This window comes from Malania oleifera, chromosome 1 (genome assembly GCF_029873635.1).
Source record: "Malania oleifera isolate guangnan ecotype guangnan chromosome 1, ASM2987363v1, whole genome shotgun sequence".
NCBI lineage: Eukaryota > Viridiplantae > Streptophyta > Magnoliopsida > Santalales > Ximeniaceae > Malania > Malania oleifera.
This window is the reverse complement of record NC_080417.1, coordinates 5,434,306-5,450,126: the sequence shown is the minus strand read 5'-3', so window position 1 is coordinate 5,450,126 and position 15,821 is coordinate 5,434,306. Positions and strand designations below refer to the sequence as shown.

Sequence of the window (15,821 nt, the reverse complement as noted above, 5' to 3'; positions counted from 1 at the left end):
AAATTGGGAAAAGGTAAAAGAAAATAATATGAAAATCAGTTTTCCATCACATTTTTTGCCTCAAATATGATTAAGAATAAAAATTTATTCAGTGATTCACTATGCATTTGTTTTCTTTCTCATTTTCGTTCATTACCCAAAAAAACAAAAACAAATGAATGTCTTCATTTTCTTTCTTTGATGATTTCTAAATTCTAAAGGGAGAGTTAACAAGTGAACACAACCTTGAAAACGCGCGCGCGCGCGCGTAGATGGGAGTTGGGAAGTGCAAATAAAACAAAAGGAAAAATAAGATTACCCCAAGGGATGGAGAGAGAGCAAGATTGAGGTCGCCGAGGAGGTACCGCAAGATTGAGAGCAAGAGAGCAAGATTTTCGTCTTCGTCTTCACCTTCGAAATCAGAATCAGAGATTCAGGCCGTCGAGGCCGATCGCACGCTGCACCTTGAACCCTGCACCTGCACCAGCACCAGCACCAGCACCAGCACCGAACACTGGAATCTGGAAGTTTGGATTCTTTGGATTTTGGAACAGCCGAACGGCGTCGCGACTGGCGTCGAATCGGCGATTGGCGTTGATGAACGGGGACAGGCCCTACGGGTTTTGCCAATTGCCGTTTGGAACTTTGGGGAAACGGGGAAATGGGTATTCGGATAAATCAGGAATGGGAATGAGGGATTATTGATTTAGGTTTTTGAGGGTGAAACCCGCGGGTAGGCCTGGCAAAACGGGTCATGACCCGTCGGGTTATCCGGATCCGTCCGTTTAAAACGGGTTTGGGTTTTAAAAAGCCAACTCGTTTAATAATTGGACGGGTCACGGGTTGACCCGTTTATAAACGGGTTTAACGAGTTCAGGCGGGTCACCTGCTGGGTGGCCCGTTAATTTGGATACTTTATATATATTTTTTCAGTTCAAGCTGTTCAGCCTTCACCCTTCAGAAATCTGAACTCAGAAGACTCTCGGCATTCCACGACTCTCCACCCACACCACACAGCCACTGAGCCACATAAAAAAAACCCTAAGTGACTAAGTCCCTAACCCGCGCTGCCGGCTGCGGCTCTCCTCTCATGCTCTCAACCCTCACCCTCTCCATCCTCTCCTCTCCTCTGGTCCTCTGGTGCGCTGCTACGCTGTGGCCCACGGCTCTCCTCTCAGCTCTCACTCTCTCAATCCTCTCCTCTTCAGATCTCCTCTCAGCTGTCACCCTCTCAATCCTCTCATCTCCTCTGGATCTCTGGTGCGCTGCGACGCTGCGGCCCACGACTCTCCTCTCAGCTCTCACTCTCTCAATCCTCTCCTCTCCGGCTCTACTTTGGTGCGCTGCTACCTGTTGCGGTTCCGGTGCTGCGAACTCACGGTCCCGGATCAAGCCACACCTCCAGCCTCCACAGTCCACACCTCCAGGCTCCAACCTCCACAGTCCTGCATTAATAAAGATAATGCAGTATTTTTTTTTTAAAGTCATTTTATATGGAATTTTTTGAAAAATTTTAAATTAAATAAATTATATATTTTAAACGGGTGACCCGTTACCCACCCGTTTATTAGACGGGCGGGTTAGGGTTGGCATCTATGTGACCCATTTAACATCAACCCGTTTATGACCCGGCCCGTTTATGACCCAGCCCATTGGTGACCCGCCAGGACCCATCCCACCCGCCCGTTTTGCCACCCCTACCCGCGGGGGTGGGCTGTGGATCAAGTTCGTACGAATCATAAAGGGATCCAAGTTAAATAGACTGAGGTTCGGTTCGATTCATTTATTAAGGGATGATTACTGAATGGATCATAAATGGCTTCCTATTTATAAAGTATAATTTATTTAATTTAAAGACTTAAAAATATTTCATATAAAATGATACTTTTTAAAAAAAATATTATTTTATTTAATTTTAAACAAATCACCCCTAAATCTACCTAATCCATTTAATAAACAAGTTGGATCCGGATTGACCCGTGTATAAACGGATCAACTTGTATTAAATTCAAATTCGGTTAAAACAAGTGGGTCACGGGTCACAGTTCACTAATCGGGTTTCGACCTATTTTACCACCCTAGTGGGATGGGGGTCATGAGATGTCGTGGCGTGGGGTATATATATACACATATAGATAAACGGGTCACCTAACCGATGTCCGATCCAAACTCGCTCAATCTGTTTATTGAACGGGTCGAATTCGGATTGACCCGTGTATAAATGGGTAGCCTTGTATTAAATCCAAACCTAATTTAAATGGGCGACTCACGAGTGATCTATCAGATTTCGACCCGTTTTGCCACCCCTATCAGCTACCACTATTGAATCAAACAAATTAACTTTTTAAAAAAAAAAAAAAATTTGGAAAAGAAAAAAAAGTGCAGTTAGACTTGGTAAAATGGATACAAAGTTAATCCGAACCGAATCTAATCCGTTTTAGCCGAATTATAATCGAACCGCTTGTTAAATGAGTCGAATATGATTTTATATTTTATGTTCGTCCCCTAAACAGGTTGGGTTTATCCGACGGAGATCCGCCAACCTGCTTAAAAAAGTGTTAAAAAAACAAAACTTAAAAGAAAAACAAAAATCCCTTCTTCTTCTCTCTTTTATGTTGTGCATTTTTATGTTTGATTTGATTAGACACTCAAGTAGTAGGATTCTTATGAGGTTCAAACCTCGACATAATCCTATGAAAAGCCTTTTCAAAGGGGATTAATGGCGCGAAGTTTTTTTAAATGAGCAAACAAGAAAATGGAAAAGTGTGGAGGACGATGGGATTAATGGCGCGAAGTTTTTTTAAATGAGCAAACAAGAAAATGGAAAAGTGTGGAGGACGATCGATTGCTTGGTTTTCAAAAATGGTTTTTTAAAAAATTTTCCAAATTTTAATTGTTTTATTTTAGAAACTTATTTACGAGGAGATACACACACAAGGTAAGTACGACCATTCAAGGAATGAATGTTTTATGGTGCTATTGTTTTAAATTCAAATTAAAAGAATTTAAAACATTTCCCTTCTCTACTCACAAATGTTTTCCAGAACCTAATCTCTTTTAGAAAGTTTTTTAATTATTTTGCTTTTTTCAAAAATTAAAATGAAATGGTGACTCTATTTTTCAAAATAAAAAAGACAAGTTAGAGAACTAGTTGTTCAGTTATCTATGCTTGTTTGGTTTGTTGGCCTAAAAAGGCTTAATTTCGTTTTGATAATAACAAATTAAGGCATCTAATTGTACTAGCAAGTGTGTTTACAGGTATTACAGCATAAAAGTACAATGAAAGATACAAATTAAAAAGCCATGAAGCACACAAGTAAATGAAAGATGGTTATTGAAGAAAAACTTGGATGAAGACCACACTTAAGGACATTAAGACCTAGATAGGTTGTTAAGTGTATTGTATAATAGGAATTCATGTAAGTAAATCTCATGTTGATGTTGCTATGAAGCTCAAAGATTTAGGCTAGGTTTTCTGGTTTAAAAGCTATAAGCTTGAAAATATGAACACAAAAAAAGCTTTTTAGCAAGAATGACGCAAATCACCCTTGAAATTCAATGATAGGTGTAATCTCTTATTCAAAACACATTTAAGGTTAGCTTTTCCTATCATCTTTTGAATTATAGTCATTTTTGCGTGTTTTGGTAACATTATATTTAAGAATCGAAAAGATTTTCAACCTGTTGCTACACTTATCACAGCACTTTGGGTGACTGAACCATATGTTCGATCACTCAAACCAATTAAATCAGGATTTTCAAACTAACAGTAACCATTCAATTGACTGAAGTCTAAGTTCAGTCGACTGAACCTTGAGGTTCGGTCGCTCGAACTGCTTAGAAATTTCAACTGTGATCTTCCTGAACACCCTTCAATATTTGGGGCATAACTTTTACTAAAGAACTCCAAATAAGACGATCTTGGTATCAACAAAAAGTTAAGAAAAAATCTCACAACTTTAGTGTTGAAGATATTTGAATATGGGAAGTTATTAATAGATAAAATCGCACATTAATGCTGCTGCAGAAGAAAAGAAGGGGATTTCGAGAATCTTGTTTTGGGGTTTTTTCATTCCAAAAATGATTTTAGTCCTTTGAATTAACTTTTGCCTTCTTCTCTTCGATTCCTTCATATGTATTTTCTAATTCTTCCCAAATTTCCTTAGCATTTTGATAGGTCATGATATTAAATTCATTAGAATCTAAAGTACAATACAAAGCGTTCATAGCACTAAAATTTATTAGTATTTGCTTAATGACATTGTCATTCTTTTCATTCTCTAGTTTGGGAATTTATTCATTATTAACAATTTTCATAGGAACATAATTCCTTTGAGCAATCACTCTTCAAACTCTCCAATTCATGGTTTGGATAAAAACACTCATTATTTGTTTCCAAGAGATGTAATTTACACCACAAAACATTGGATGCCTTGTAGAGGTTTATCCCTCACAAAACGGGGATACACCTAGGTTAGATCTTTATGCAACTACTTGTTAGGTTTTATTGCAACCTAGGCTATTAATCATATAAGTATTGGAACTAAATGAATATGAAAATGCATTGTTGGTCGCAACTAAACAATGTTGGTTGCACAAGGTTTCAACTAAGATGAAAAACCTTAATTTCAAAAAAACCTATGCACTAATAGGTAATTTGGAAAGTCATTTGGATTTCGGCTATTCATATGCAAAAAAAAAAAAAGATTTTAGATAAAAAAAAAAAGAGAAAATTTGAAGTAAATCAGGCTTATTACACGTTAAGGAAGTTGGTTGACAAACTCTCCGCCTTGTCGACGAAATTCAGAGTTGCCAAAACACCCTCTCGGTAGCCTCTCGTCGATGAATTCCCTGCCTTCGTCGACGAGACCCTATTAATTATTCTTTTAATTCCTCTTTTCCCTCCTTCATCCATTATTTAAATATCTTAAATCTCTGGGTCACTACATTCTCCCCTCCTTATAAAATTTCATCCCAGAAATTTGCTATTCATATAGTTCATGATCCCTTAAAGGCAAAATGGTCTACTTATTTTATTACTTACCCTCACTTATGGTAGAGGAATACCGTGGTTACATTCCAAGTCATGGGAGATTACATAAGTAAAATAAAAACTCCCCCAAAATTAAATATTACTTACTAACTAAATTATTACATGTACCTGCAAAAGAAATATTATACAATTACTTACATTTTTTTTTTATCATGACTAAACCTCGTGGAACAACTGTGGGTATTTCTGTCTTATCTGTTCCTCGAGCTTCCAAGAAGCCTCTTCTATCGTGTGATTTCTCCATAGAACCTTTACTAGAGGAATCTTCTTGTTACACAATTCCTGTTCTCTTTTATCTAGAATTTCACCTGATTCCTCCTCATAAACTAGTAAATTACTGAACTCTAATTCACCATAATTGATAATATGAGAAGGATCTGGGACGTATTTCTTCAATATAGAAACGTGGAATACGTTTGCATCTTGGATAGCATAGGCGGTAAAGCTAACCTGTAGGCAACCGGTCCCACTTTTTCTAAAATCTTAAATGGGCCGATGAACCTAGGGCTAAGTTTACCCTTCTTTCCAAACCTTATAACCCCTTTCAACAAAGCTATCTTCAAAAATACATGATCTCCAACATCGAATTCCAAATTCCTGCGACAATTATCACCATAACTCTTCTGTCGGCTCTAAGCTACACTGATTCTATCCCTGATAAGCCGAACCTTATCATATGCTTGCTGCACTAATTCTGGTCCCACAACTCACTACTCACCCATCTCATCCCAATATAAAGGAGAATGACATCTCATACTGTATAGAGCCTCAAATGGTATCATACCAATGCTGGCTTGATAATTGTTATTATACGCAAACTCTACCAGCGGCATAAACTGAGTCCAACTACCCCCAAAATCTAATACGCACGCCCGAAGCATATCTTCCAATATCTGTATCGTCCTCTCAATATGCCCGTCTGACTGAGGATGAAATGTTATACTAAATGACAACTGAGACCATAAAGCTTCCTGTAAGCTTCTCTAGAAACATGACGTAAAACGCGGGTCTCGATCTAACACAATAGATACTGGCACCCCGTGAGAACGTACTATCTCCTGAACATAAATCTCCGCCAAACGGTTGAGGGAGTAGTTGATCTTGATAGGGAGGAAATGGGCGGTCTTAGTCAATCGGTCTACAATCACCCAAATCACATTCTAGCCATGCGATGTCAACGGCAGTCCTGAAACAAAATTCATAGATATATGATCCCACTTCCACTCTGGGATAAATAGCAGCTGCGACTGACTTGCCGGCCTCCGGTTGTCAGCTTTTACCTGCTGGCATACCAAGCACTGAGCTACATACTCAATGATCTCCTTCTTCATCCCATTCCACCAATAAAACTCTCGCAGATCTCTATACATTTTAGTATTGTCGGGATGAACTGTGTATACAAATTTATGAGCCTCCTCTAAGATGGCCTTCTTGATGTCAGTATCAGCAAAAACACACAATTTGGAATGGAACCGTAAAGCTCTGTCATCTGTAATGTAGAATTCCTCCCCCTGACTAGTGTGCACTCTATCTATCACCTCTGCTAATTATGGGTCTTCCTTTTGAGTGGCTTTAATCCTTTCCTGCAGAGTAGGTTGCACTACTAAACTGGAGGCACATGCCTGAGGATCACTCTTGATCAATTTGATGTCGAGTCTATCCAGATCCATCATGATCGAATACTGGATCTCCATAGCCGCCAATGTTGATTCCACAGACTTCCTGCTCAGTGCATCAGCTACCACGTTTGCTTTCCCTAAGTGGTAACTGATAGTACTATCAAAATCTTTAATTAACTCTAACCACCTTCTCTGTCTCATAGTCAATTCTTTCTGAGTGAAAAAGTATTTTAAACTCTTGTAGTCAGAGAAAATCTCAAACCGCTCGCCATACAGGTAATGCCTCGAAATCTTCAATGCGTGTCCAATTACAACCAATTCAAGATCATGGGTAGGGTAGTTCTTCTCATACTCTTTCAACTATCTAGAAGCATATGCCACCACCCTGCCATGCCCTATCAATACACAGTCAAGTCCCTTCAAAGACGCATCACTGTAAATAACATAACCCTCACCCCCTGATGGGATGATCAGTACTGGCGCTGTGACTAGCCTTTGCTTTAATTCCTGAAAATTCTACTCACAGCTGTCATCCCATTCAAATTTGATATTCTTCCTAGTCAGTTGTGTCAGAGACCCTAATAAAGCTGAGAACCCCTCGATAAAATGACGGTAGTAACTAGCTAACCCCAAGAAAGTCCTGATCTCTTAGACGTTCCTCGGTCTAGCCCAATTAACTACCCTATCAATCTTACTAGAATCCACAGAAATTCTGTCCCCTAAGATAACATGCCCCAAAAACACAACTTTCTCGAGCCAGAAGTCACATTTACTGAACTTGGCATACAGCTTCTTCTCCCCGAGTGTCTGCAAAACCTGCCTCAAATGTATCTTATACTCCCCACAGCTCCTTAAATAGACTAGTACATCATCAATAAAAACAACAACAAACTAGTCTAAGTATGGATGAAAAATCATATTCATCAAGTCCATAATTATAGCAGGAGCATTCGTCAAGCCAAATGGCATAACAAGGAACTCGTAATGCCCATACCTAGTTCTGAAAGCCGTCTTCGATACATCTTCCGCTCTTACCCTTGCTTGATGGTAGCCTGACCTGAGGTTGATCTTAGAATACACCTATGTACCCCAGAGCTAGTCAAACAAAACATCTATGCGGGGTAGAGGATACTTGTTCTTGATTATCACCTTATTAATCTCCCTGTAATCTATGCACGTCCTTATAGACTCGTCATTCTTCTTCACAAATAGTATTGGAGCTCCCCATGGGGATACACTAGGTCATATAAAACCCTTATCAAGTAAATCTTGCAACTGATCTTTCAATTCTGCCAATTCTACCGGCGCCATTCGATACGGTACTTTAGAAATCGGTGCTGTACCTAGACGTAGATCAATAGGGAGATTTACCTCATGATCAAGTGGCAAACCTGGTATTTCATCTGGAAACACATCTGTAAATTCTTTCACTATAAGCGTATTAATAAGCTTCATTTCATTCTCTGACATTTCCTTCACAAAAGCCACAAATCCCTGGCAACCACTCTGGAGCAGTCTCCTCGCCTGTATGGCTGAAACATCTGAGGTAAAGATTGCACTCGTGACCCTGTAAATCTAAATTCTGGTTTCCTTGGAGGTCTGAATATCACTTCTCTCGCACGACCATCTATACTGGCAAAGTTAGCTACTAGCCAATCCATGCCAAAAATGATATCAAACCCATGCATGTCCAGCACCACCAAATCAGCAGATAAAGTTCTCCCCTGAACATCAATTGGACAACCACGGAGCATCCTATTACACCTCACTGGTGATCCTGTCGGTGTAGCCACTAATAATTCAACATCTAGTGATTGTGTTTCAGCCCCACACAATTTAACACATCCCACAGATACAAACGAGTGTGTGGCCCTTGAGTCAAATAGTGCAATAACTTTAAACAAAAACATATTAACCGTACCTATCACCACATCGCCGGCTGTCACAGTATCACCCAGTGTCAGAGTAAAAACTCTGGCTGGAGCCATATTCCTCTATTGGCCTCCACGTGGTGCCTGATAGCCTCTTCGAGTAGATCTAGGAGTAGAAGTAACACTAATCTAAGCCTGACAATCCCTCATCACATGCTCTGGCTCCCCACACCGGTAATAAATACCTCGCCCGGCACAACACTCCCGCGGGTGTCTCTTCCCATAAGTCAGGCAAGCTGGAAGTGGCTACATACCCTGAAAACCATGATTCCTTGTCTCTTGCCTCTGGTCTCTATAGTAGCCAACTCTCTTCCACGAACCATGATCAACTCCCTACTAGGAACCAGAAGGTGTGGATCTTTTCTTCTGCCTCTGCTCCTCAGCCTCCAAACGCTCTCTAACCTCTACTATAGTGGCCCTATCTACTAGCTCAGCAAATTCCTGCAACTTCAGTATCGACACCTATTTATATATTTCTCTCCTCATACCTCTTTCAAATTGTCATACCTTTTTCGCCTCATCTGGAATAATGTACGAGGCGAAATGAGATAATTCGATGAACCTCGCCGCGTACTGGTGCACTGTCTGTTGTCCCTGCTTCAGATTCAGGAACTCCTCAATCTTAGCTTCCTAGACGAAGCCGAAAAATACCTGTCAAAGAATATCTCCTTAAATCGCTCCCACGTCATCTCCATAGGTACTGTCCTCTGCTGCTTTAGGAGTTTCACCGCCGTCCACCGTCTCTTGGCCTCTCCTTTCAATCTGTAAGTAGCAAACAACACCCTCTGCTCCTCTGTACACTACAGCACTGCAAACACTTTCTCAATCTCTTACACCTAATTTTTAGCGACTGCAGGATTAGTTCCTTCTGAGAAAGTCAGAGGATTCATCTTAATGAATTTCTCTATTGATCTACCGTGGCCTGCCGATGGACTACCCTGTTCCCTTGAACTCCTGACAATTTCAGCCATGACTTGTTGTGCCACGCTGCGTAAAACTGTATCTGAATCACTACCCGTAGCGCCTAAGGGTCCAGCACCCTCATTCCCACTGGCATGGGCACTACTGCCACAAGGGTCCATCCTGAAAAACAAATAACTTAACATAGAACCCTTTCACTATACATATCATCCAACCAATATAATATATTCCTAATTAATTCATCTCTCGTGATCTTAATTCAAGGTTCAATCCTGCAACTTAGATCCTATACTATGGTATTATTACTACTGCATTCTAGAGTCTACATAACCTAGTATCCTAGGCTCTGATACCAAACTGTAACGACCTGCTTATCTAATAATGTAATAAAACATATCTGATAACATAGTCAATCCGAACCCGTCGGTACCGGGGACACACCTGTCATACACAGCGGATACTTAGGTAGTAGTAAGTGTAAATCATATTCTCATAACCACAAAATACATAATACCAGAGTCAACTATAATCCAAAACACTATGTTTATATACAATCTCCAAAATACAAAAATTTATACATATTTAGGAACTCACAACATACATCTCCTATTCTTAGATCAAAACTTACCCTCCTAGTGGGGTAGTATCAACCTATCTCAACGACGGCCTCAATCTGCTGGTCTTTCTGGGTTTCATGAAAATTATTTAAGTTTTGGGGGGTGAGATTTCTTAGTATGGGAAAATAAACTAAACACAGTTGTGTGACAACATGGATATTTAATGCTATAATACATATACAGTACATTTCGTATGTTGGAAAACATTCATCATAACATACTGAATAATCATATACTCTCATAATTTCTAATAATTTATACTGATCATGAAATGTCTGATATAACTAATAATACTGTAATTTGCCTAAGATGTATAACTAACTGATGTCATGTATTACCCCCCATGATGGATTGTGCAGCCCGAAGGCGGGACCCGACAATTGCTGGCCGAACACTGCTGAATCAAAAATGTTTGTAAGTACGATGGGCCCGCCACACCATGGTCCGAATTGCCAGGTGGACGTCTACAACTCTACACTGAAAGTCACATCGATTATCCATCTCCCACGCCCTCTACTTGTAAGGTGGTTAGCACAAGTCTAAACATAAATATCTGATATGTATAGCTACGGTACTGTGCTCCTGAAACTGAACTGAACTATCATCCACGTTCTGATAACATATAATGCATGATAGTATATCTGTCTAACATAAATAGATTGATAGCATTTTCTGTAATAACATACATACATACATACATACATACATACATACATACGGCCTTGTGCCAATTTCTTTCATGTTTGCGCCATTGCGCCGAACATTCATAAATATGGCTTTGCGCCGAAATCATACATACTACACAGCCTTGTGCCGGTTATCAATCACGGCCTTGCACCGAACATTTCATACATAATTATGAATAAATAATTCATTTATCATGTATTTTAAAACCATAATGTACTGCATTATTTCATAATCTCTAAAACCATACTTTATTTATAAAATTGCCATATCATAATACTTCCCACGTAAAATAATATTCATGCCACACAATGCTGTATAAAACCATACATTCTATTCTAAAATCACATTTTCTGGCATTTCATACTAATATATATATTTCAACATAATAGTAGTATTTTCCCAAATATGCATTTTCTCAATAATACACAAATATAATACATGCTTTCCTGAAAATTTATTTGCTGATAAATAATAATAATTTGCATGGAAAATAACTGCTTTAGTTTATTCCCTTACTTGATTTCTGAAAAGAAACCCCCTAGAAATCACTGGTCCTGCACTTGTAGGGTTCCTCGTTCAACACCCTAAAAACGACAACTCCCATAACTAAAATTCAATAATTTTCCATGAATAACATTTCCTATAACTATGGAAGACCAAATTCTGAATAAATAGTCTTACCTTAAATAAGGGATGAATTTCAAACTAACCCCACCAATGATCCACTCCAGCAAATATGTAGAGAACTTCCCCAGGAGTGTCGTGGTGACTTTAGATCGTCGAACCGGCCTAAATTCGGCCCAGAAACTTAAAGAGAAGGGAGGAGATACGAAGAGGAGAAATAGAGAAGAGTTTCTGCGCGAAAATCAGCTGAATAATCGCGTTGAGGGCTATTTATACACTGGTCTTCATCGATGAACTCTCCTCCTCATCGATGAAATTCAGAGTTGCCAAAACAACCTCTCGGTATCCTCTCATCGACGAGACACGTCCACGTCGACAAGTCCCTCATGTGCTATCGTCGATGAATTCTCTGTTTTCGTTGACGAGACTGTTATTTTTAATTCCTATTTTCCCTCTTTCTTCCATTATTTAAATATCTTAATTCTGTGGGTCTCTACATGAAGCCCCAAAGTTACCTTTGCCTCAACCTTTACCCATACCAAAGAAACTTGATGAGATTGAAGAGATATTAGATGACAAGACAACATTCACATGAGCAGGATTATACCAAAAGTTCTTGATCAAGTGGAGAGGAAAACCACTTTTTGAGAGGAGTTGGATACTTAAAGAAGACCTCATTCATCTCAACTCAGAGTTGTATTCACAGTACATCACTTCTCATTCTTTGGAGAAGAATTCTCTTTGGCTCGGGAGAGATGATGGGGATTAACATGCCTAACCCATTTCCTTTGCCAATATGGTGACACGTGGACGACCTCCTGATGTGTTGCCTTTGGTGTATTCCCAAGAGGGGGGTGAATTGGAAATTTAAAAATTTATCTTCTAGGTTAAACTATCCAGCAGCAGTATGTGCACAACCTAAGGTCTGTCTATGTAATTCCAAATGCGTAGATAAATATAATGTGCGGAAATTAAATCATGCATAGCATTCACAATATAGTAAATATAACATTCATGTGCAATAAATAAATTGCGAAAATATAAACAGTGCACACACGATATGATATCGGGGGTTCAATCAATACTGCCTACGTCCCCGCCTCTAACTCGCAAGCCCGATGATTCCACTAATGCTCACTTAATGGTGGAGCGGCATCGGTTATATAGGTCAATTAACAGGGCTGACCTTAACATATAAGCACACCTTACCAGGATGGTGCACCTAGCATTCCTAACTGGGTTTAAGCCAATCTGGAACTATTCAATAGGGCTAGTCTCCCTCTTCATGCCCACGCCTGGAACACAACAGATATAAAAATCTACGTACACAGAAATGCTTCTTACACAAGCAGATATGTACCACTAAGCACAAGCACTAATCAATGCACCTCAAACAGATAGGAACTATAAGCTCAGTGCAATACGTGTGCAAAAATACTCAATCTAATATCAATGTTCAATTAAGCACAGGAGTGTATTAACAAGCTAATATTTGAAACTATGTAAAGATAAATCTCAATCAAGGTTTAGGGATTCAAAGATTTCTACTAAGAGTATTCTAAATATCTCTAAACAATATTTTCTCAATATTCACGCATAAGGAGATATTAAAAAATAATCTTGTAAAAAGATTTTTGCACAACCAAAAATACAAGCCCAAATGAGTATTGCAATAACAATGCAAAGACCCACTTAACTATAAGATTTTTCCCATACTCAGATTTATCAAATTAAATCAGCGAAAAAATCTTTGCTTAAATCTCAATATGAAAATCAAATATCAACTAATATAATGAGAGTTTCTAGCAATGTAGAACAATATATAAACACTCACAAGACTTTGATTTCTCAAAAGAATGGAAGTATATGAGTGTACAGGGTTTGAATGAACAAATAAGGCTTAGGAAATTTGACAGGATTTCTAGTTAATCATATTTGCTAATCACTCCCTAATCAGGGCAAATAAGGACATATATATAAAGATGCCCAAAATGTTGATAGTTGGGGACTCAAGGGTAATTATTAAATTTATTTTAAAAATGTTTAGGAAAATTAACCTCGTTTAACCCCTTTTAAGCGCGGCGAAAAATTGTGCAACCCAAGAGTTTCGAGCACCTGACTTGAAGTTCGGTCGCCCGAACAGACACAATAGAAAAATTCATTTTTGAATGTTCGGGGTGCCTGAATAAGGGTTTAGTCCACTAAACTGAAGGCGATTTCAAAATACCGTGGTTCGGTCACCTGGTCTTGAGTTCGGTCTGCCGAACTCATGTGTTCGGTAGCCCGAGACATTTTTGAACATGAAGTTCGAGCTGTCGAGTTGGTGGGAAAATGTTAGAGTAATGGTTCGGTCGCTCATGGACACTACGATCAAAATGGTTCGGTCGCTCGAAACTAAGTCAACCTTCTAACTAGTCAAGGGTTCGGTCGCCCGAGGTGTTTTGAATTCTAAGCGTTCGGTCATTCGAATCCTCACAAATTTGACCATTTATGTCTTATTCTCTTCAATTATTTCCCCTCATTAATATATGTAATATTGGAGACTATGTTATGTAATTGTGCAAGGACCTAAGGTCTTTTTAAGGTATTTTTGCTTGCTAAAAAAATTCGGCGTTAGTCGACCGAAGGATGATCCCTAAGGTCTTGAGCTTATAGTCCTATATCCATGATATGCAGATTATTACAGACCCATTTGAAATGAAATTATTACAGACCCAATAATATTACAACAAATAATAAATGTGTCGTGGTCTTCATATTTCTTCAAATTGCTGCATGCTATCAATGTGATCCAACTTAGTATGATCCTGCACACAAACTTGAAAGTCAACAAATACCAAGAGTATTTGTCATTATCAAAACCAGGTATGACCTATAAGGTCAACACGATGTCCACTCCTTTGCTGACATGGTGATATATGGACGACCTCTAGATGTCCACTATTATTCATGACTGTTTTGTAGGTACACATGAGATTTCTTGAAGACCATCTACTTTTGATGGAAGACAGTTGTTGAAGACTTTATTATTTTGGAATTGTATTTGCTTGGATATTTTATTTCAAGATTATTAGGTGCTTGAAGACCAAGTGAAGTATTGAAGCATGATCCACTTCAAGACCTATGTGGGCTCCACACGGCTCCATGGGGCCCGCACAGTTTTGGGCCTCCCCTTTGGCATATGTCTCATATTTAATTTGAAAATATTACAAGACAACTAAGCTTGTATGTGAGTTTAGTAAGTTGTGAGAGTATTTAATATGTTTGTAGTTAGTGTTAGTATTTATTATGTTTGTCTCCCATGTTTGTGTGGGAAGTGTAAGCTAGTTAATGTCTTGTCCGCCTATGCTAGCTATATATATTTCATTGTAAGAACTCTTATAGCAGTTATGTTTGTATATTGAATGAATGTCGATTGTGTAGTGTGAGGCTACGACGTTCTCCTCGGAGATCAAGTGGTGAGAGACCACTCTACCCAACGACATCATCACCATCTCCTCCCTGTCACCCACACGGCCACCCCCATCCAACACCTACATGGCCCCATCATTATACACCCACACGACAACTTCTTACCGATACTCCATAACTGCATTTATTTTGGTGCTTCAAAGCTTGTTCGAAGGATTTACGGCATGATCTAACTCACGTTGAACAATGTTAAGTCATCCAATGAATCTCTTAGTAAATTTAGTATTTTCTTAAATCCTTATTTATTTTTGTGAACCATTGCTAGTAGCCTAAAATTCCATATTTGCATAACCCAATTAAATCTTTCGATTTCAATACTGATACTTGCTAGCTAATATCAATTGTATGAATATTAGTTTGCTAGCTTAGAACTTGTAATCTTGACTTTAAAATTAACATATTTACTCTTGGGACTTATTTTATGAACAAACACATACACCTTTTCAAAAATCCGACAACATGTGAAAGGTAACATAATTTATGGTGTTTATGTTAGTTAATTGAATTCTTAATCCGATGTGTTTTGAGTGTATGTACTTGTGTGAGAATTGAATCGTATGACTAGGTCGACCATTCCCGTCTTACATCATAGTCACACTTACATCATAAGCAAGTCATTCTAAATTGTTACTTCCTAGTTTACAAACTTATAATTGGGGCATTTAAGAATTAAGTCATCATATTCTTTACCTCCTTAAGAACTAATTTTTCAACTTTCTATGGACTTATGCATGTAATAAATATAATATTTGTATGACATTACTTGACTTCACTTTTGTTAACAAAATTTTAGTATGAACAACAAAATAGAAAATGTCCTACTTAGTTTTGGCTATTGGTGCATACAACAAATACTACTCACAATGAAATAGCTTTATGTGGCCTAGAATAAAAAGGCAATTTAAAAACATGCATAACA

At 38.6% G+C, this 15,821-nt stretch overlaps 1 protein-coding gene across 2 annotated transcripts in view; it reads right to left on the bottom strand.

The window, feature by feature from the left end:
- LOC131150665 (uncharacterized) overlaps positions 1-669 on the bottom strand; it is a 35,594-nt gene extending 34,925 nt beyond the window's left edge. For both annotated transcript variants that reach the window (XM_058101523.1, XM_058101534.1), the window contains exon 1: positions 299-669. The gene's annotated coding sequence lies outside the window, so the exon portion shown is untranslated. The remainder of the gene's footprint in view (positions 1-298) is intronic.
- Between the last annotated feature and the right edge of the window lie 15,152 nt (positions 670-15,821).